Source organism: Pinus tabuliformis, chromosome Q (genome assembly GCF_031772625.1).
Source record: "Pinus tabuliformis cultivar Carrire ecotype Pingquan chromosome Q, CPIR1, whole genome shotgun sequence".
In the NCBI taxonomy this organism is placed as follows: Eukaryota; Viridiplantae; Streptophyta; class Pinopsida; order Pinales; family Pinaceae; genus Pinus; species Pinus tabuliformis.
In genome coordinates, this window is record NC_142296.1 from 1,095,873,383 (window position 1) to 1,095,879,594 (window position 6,212).

A 6,212-nucleotide genomic window follows, 5' to 3' on the forward strand; every position below is an offset into this window, starting at 1 on the left:
TACCTACAACTCCAAACCCCTATCATAATAGTGCTATAATAATTACAAAGTTGCAGAAGAGATTATCCAAATTGGATCATTATATTTTTTGTCATCCATTTCGATGCATTTAGAGTGGAAAAAGTGGAGGAATCATCTAACGAGACTGTTTTTACTGGTGGGACCCAGTTTGGCAAAACAGGGTTTGAAACCTTTTGAAAGCATTTTGAGGCATCAAATGATTTTTTTCTGGGGTAAGACTTTGTTGCTAAAGTGTTGCACCTTTTCATCTTATTTTATACACAAAAATATTTCCAATGGTGCAAGAATCACATCAATCAAAGTCCGTACGCAAACATTATGCCACTCAAACGTTGACCTTCCTGTTTTCACACCTATAGCTTGGGAGGATATTGCCTCAGTCCCAATTATTCATGGAAAAGTGCCTACCCACGTGTTTGTGATGTAAAAGACTCTAGAAGAGTCTATTTTGTAACTCTAGTTAAGAGTGGATGTAGTCAAAATTAACCACTAGTAGGCTATCGGGTTGTGTTATAACCAGGCTACTCGGGGGAAGAGGAATTCCATTCTTTCGAGAGAATTTTGTTCCACAGTTGAGCAAAGATAACCAAGAGAGATAGGAAGTAGACAACACAAAGGCGATCCATGCACTATAGTATTCCACGGGCCACAAACATTACTTCTTTGTATCTGTAGCCATATTTCCATACAAAGAAAGAGAGCGAAGCGACCTCAGCTTCCAGGTAGGTTTTCTCCCAAAAGGGTTTCCCAAAGAGAATATCTTGTGTATTATGTGTGTGTGATCTTATATTTTTGTTCTCTAGTTTTATTCTTGATTTACTTTTACATGCATGCACTAATTACAGTTAATTTTACAGATCTAGAAATTAAATGAGACTGTATAGTGTAGAATCTCATATTTTTAATATAATATTATCAGATTTGTTGTGGCGAACTTTCAAGTGGAGTATCCACGGAAGTTTATAGATAATTTGGTATCAGAGCAGGTTTATTTGGGTATTTTGTGGAGATTTCATGGATCTAGATCAGTGAGGCCAAAAATTGTAAAACCCTAATCATGGGCGATGAATCTGTAAATGAACCTCGTGATCCTGTAGAGGTGAGGTTTTCGCGGCCCGGAGAACAAGTCATAGATATAAACTTAAATGTAAACCTCCTCATAGTGGCCCCAATCAATAAGCTGGGGATATTTGGAGAAGAAGGGGGTTCAAATGTACAGGACGAATTAGAAGGGGGATCAAGAGATTGGGAAGACGTAGATGACCAGCTAAAGAAAGAACCTAGAAAAGATAAACCTAGTTCGAGTGTCGTTAACCAATCCTTGTTTAAAGTGGAAGAAAAAGTTGATATCAAGCCATACCATGGTGAGATCGATGCTCTGAAGTTGAACCATTGGTTACAACAACTAGAATTTTATTTCAGTGTCCATTAGATCAAGGAAGGGCATAATATCTCATTCACATGGATGAAATTGGAGGTTCGTGCACTAACTCGATGGGAGAGCCACACAGAAAGCCTAAGGTTGGAGGGAGAACCTCCAGTGACTAAGTGGGAGGATTTAAAAACCCTAATTAATTCATAGTTGTATCCTATTGGGTACGTGGAAGACCAGTGGATCTGGTGGAATTACTTTAGGCGAAAGTCGAGCCAAAGCATGCAAGAGTACACCACATAATTCAGAAAGATAGCTATATTGTTGGGTATCTCTCTAAAGAATCCAGATGTACTCCTCAAGTATTTGGGGGGTCTTCACCACCATATACATGAGCAAGTGATGTTGTTAAAGCCCAAAATAGTGGACGAGGCTTGTGTAGAGACACAGTGCCTGGAGAACATAGGCCTGAAAAGAGCACAATCAAGTGGATCGAAGCAAAAGGAGAAACAAGATGCTTCTAAGGATGGGAAGAAGAAGAAAAAAGGGGGAAAATATAAAAAGATGGCAGCCACAGCACACTAATGCAAAGATCCTGACAACCACTGCAACATTGATGGCCATACATAGGAGAAGTATTGGAAGTTGCATTAAGAGCTAAACTCGAAGAACAAGAAGAAAGATAATAAGAAGAAGAATCTCATGGCCACTAATTTGAGTAACCAAGTTGAAAGCAGCTCTGACATGGATGAGAAGATCATTTGTAAATCAGTGCAGAAGGAGGTGAATCTAAGTAGCCTTGAGCAACAAGAAGAGAAAGAAATGACCAAAATCTTCCATATAAAGATATCGGTCAAGAAGATGAAGATTGATGTTCTGTTTGACTCAAGATTGCAGGAAAATATCGTTGCAGAAGATCTGGTCAAGGAGTTGGGGTTGGAAGTTCGTGATCATCCAAACCCATATCCATTGCGATGGCTACATAATGATGCAGAGTTGAAGGTAACAAAACAATGTAAAATTAGATTTGCTATCAGTGCTGATTTTATTAATGAAGTAGATCTAGATGTGGTTCCCCTTGATGTATGTGGAGTTGTGTTTGGGAGTCCATACATGTACATGTGTGATGCAATATTCATGAGGAGAGCTAACTATTACCAGCTCATCAAGAATGGAAAATCATTCATCATCAACACACGCAAAGGCAAGTTGAAAATTTCACTAGTAAGTTTCAACCAAGCCAAGAAATTGATAATTTCTAGCAAAAAGTATGTTTTATTGTTTATAAGAGAAAAATTAGTTTGTAGAGGAGTCAATAAGATGAAAGACATCCCAGAGGGGTGTACTAAGAACCAAAAAAAACAATTGGAGGAGTTGTTACAGGCATACAAAGCCATGTTCCGAGAGCCTAAATGGCTACCCCTTAAGAGAGAAGTGGAGCACGAGATCCAGCTATTGCCAGACTCCCCATTGCCAAATATTGGGTTGTACAGGAATTCTGTTATAGAAGAAAATGAGGTGAAGAAATAGTTGCAGCAGTTGTTGGAACAACGTGTCATTTTACTGAGTACAACACAATGTGGGTCGCCCATAACCATTGTGCTAAAGAAGGATGGGACTTGGAGGATGTGTATAGATTATAGGGCGTTAAATAAAATCACGCTCAAGAATAGATACCCCCTACCCAGGATAGACGATCTGCAAGATCAGTTGTAGCAAGAAAAGTATTTCACCAAGATGGACTTGAAGTCTGGATATCACCAGGTTTGAGTCAAAGAAGAAGATACATGGAAGACCGCTTTCAAAACCATGAAAGGTTTGTATGAGTGGTTAGTTATTCCTTTCGGCCTATGTAATGCACCAGCTACATTTATGAGATTAATGAATCGTGTATTGTGCCCTTTTATAGATTCATTTGTTATTGCCTATTTGGACAATATACTGGTATATAGTGCTACCTAGGAGGATCATACTTCACATTTGACACAGGTGCTAGAAACATTGAAGAAGCACCAGCTGCAAGCAAATCTCAAGAAGTGTGAGTTCGCGCACCAATCCTTGGTGTATGTGGGATATGTGATTGGTGGAGGAGAATTGATGATAGATCCTTCCAAGATGGAGGCCATCATGAAATGGCCAGTTCCTACTAATGTTATTGAGGTTAGGAGTTTCATTGGGGTAACACAGTACCTGAGGAAATTCATAGCCTTTTTTTTAGTGGTAGTAGCACCACTCCATGCCATAACAGCAAGTGCAAGAGTTTCTAGTGGGGAAAAGGGTAGTAGAAGGCTTTCGATGAGTTAACGAAGAATATCAGTGAAGAACTAGTTATAGCATTACAAAACTTGCAATGACCATTTGAAGTGGAGACAGATGTGAGTGGGTATGTTATGGTAGTTGTCTTGATGCAAGGAGGAAGGTCCATTTGCTACCTTTCTGGAGTATTTCATGGGGCAATTATTAACAACCCTACCTATGCTAAGGAGCTCTATGCCATGGTGCAAGATGTGAAGAAGTGGAAGAACTATCTGATGGGAATGGAGACAATAATCCACATGGATCACTAGCCGTTACAATATCTACAGGCCTAGAATAAGCTACAACAAACCAGGAATTACAAGTGGATGGGCTTTTTACAACAATTTCATTTGGTGATCAAGTATAAGAAGGCCAACACAAACAAGTAGGTCGATATGATTTCACGGCCACCCACATCAAAGATTATAGCTTTGGGGACTTGTATGCACATGGATCCATTCACCCGTGATGCATACAAAGAGGCATACTCAGAAGATGATGACTTCAAGGAGGTTTATCAATAGTTGCAGAGTCAGATTCATGTGCATGTTGGCAACAACACCATTGAATACCATCTCCAGGAGGGGTTACTCTACAAGTTGGATAAGCTATGTGTTCCAAGGTTGCAGGGCACTTTGGTGTAGGGAATATCGTGGCTAACTTGCATAGGTATGTGTATTGGCCTAAGATGTAAGAACAAGTAGTTAGGTTTATAAGAGGATGCATGTTTTGTTGTACCAGCAAGCCTAACAATAAGAAACAGGGTCTGTATCATCCCTTACCTATACCTACTCATCCTTGGGAAAGCATTTCCATGGAATTTTTTGGAGGTTTACCGACAACCAGGAAGGGACATGACTACCTGTTCATGGTAGTTGACAGATTTAGCAACATGTGTGTTCTAATGCCCTGTAAAAAGACCATTAGCAGACAAGAAGCAACAAAGTTGTTCTTTGGATAGGTCTGGGTACACTTTGGGATAGGAGCATCATTTCAGATAGTGATACAAGATTTCTCACTACATTCAGGACTACATTGTGGGAGAAGATGGATAGGAAGTTGAAGAGATCTACAACATTCCATCCACAGACAGATAGGCAGATAGAAGTAGTCAAAAAGAGTTTGGTGCAGCTTCTAAGGGGTTACAACCAGAAGCATTTGTAAACCTGGGACGAAAATATGGTATATATACAACATTATTATAACACAGTGGTCCAAACTTCTACAGGAAAGTCCCCATTTGAAACTTGTTCTAGTTATTTGCCACCTTCACATTTGGATATTACATATGGGTAGAAAGGAGGAGTGAAGGAAGGCATTAGAGGAGATTCTTTGAGGGCTGAAAAAATTATAGAGAAGATCAGGCAGATCCATCTACAGGTATAGGAAACACTACAGAAGTTGCAGGTGAAGTATAAGGCCAGGCATGATAAGCATAGAATAGAGAAATCATTCAAGGTGGGAGACAAAGTATCGCTATAATTGAACAAGGAGAGGTTGTAGGGGCCTGATAACAAAATCAAGGTTGTAAGGTATGGTCCCTTTGCGATACTAGAAAAGGTGAGTGATAATGCCTATCGACTCAGTTTACCACCATATATGCGCATTTACTTAGTTGTAAATGTGGATAATTTGAAATTGTATGAACCTTCCATGCTAGATCAGGAAGAGGAACATGTCCTACCTTCTTTGGAGGATTTGGCACCAGACACTCATGCAGAGTTGACAGAAGATACAATTTTGCAGAAGAGGCCTAGAACTACAAAACAAGGGCAACAAGACCTTTTGTAGATTGGGTTGAAGGGACAACTTCTAGGAAAATGTAAATGGTACACTAGAGAGAAGGTGGAGGAAATATTTTCTCACCTCATTCAGTAAAAGCTTTTGGGGACCAAAATCCTCCCAAAATGGGGAGGTTTGATTTGATTGGATCATTATATCTTTTGGCATCCATCTCGATGCATTTAGAGTGGAAAAAGTGGAGGAATCATCTCATCAGACTGTTTTTACTGGTGGGACCCAGTTTGGTAAAACGGGGTCTGAAACCTTCTGGGATCATTTTGAGGCATCAAATGATGTTTTCTGGTGGTAAAACTTTTCTTCCTAAGGGTTTCACCTCTTCATGCTATTCTACACACATAAAGCTTTCCAACAACATAAGAATTGCATCAATCGGAGTCTGTACGCAAAAGTTATGCCACTCAGAAGTTGACCTTCCTCTTTTCACACCTATAATTCAGGAGGATGCCATGTCAGCCCCCATTATTCATGGAAAAGGGGCTAGCCATGTGTTTTTGATGTAAAAGACTCTAGAAGATTCTATTTTGTAACTCTAGTTAAGAGTTGATGTAGTCAAAAGTAACCACTAGTAGGCTATCGGGCTGTGTTATAACTGGGCCACTAGAGGGAAGAGGCATTCCATTCTTTCGAGAGAATTTTGTTCCATAGTTGAGCAAAGATAGTGAGGAGAGATAGGAAGTAGAGTGCAAAGAGAGGATCTGTGCACTATAGCATCCCATGG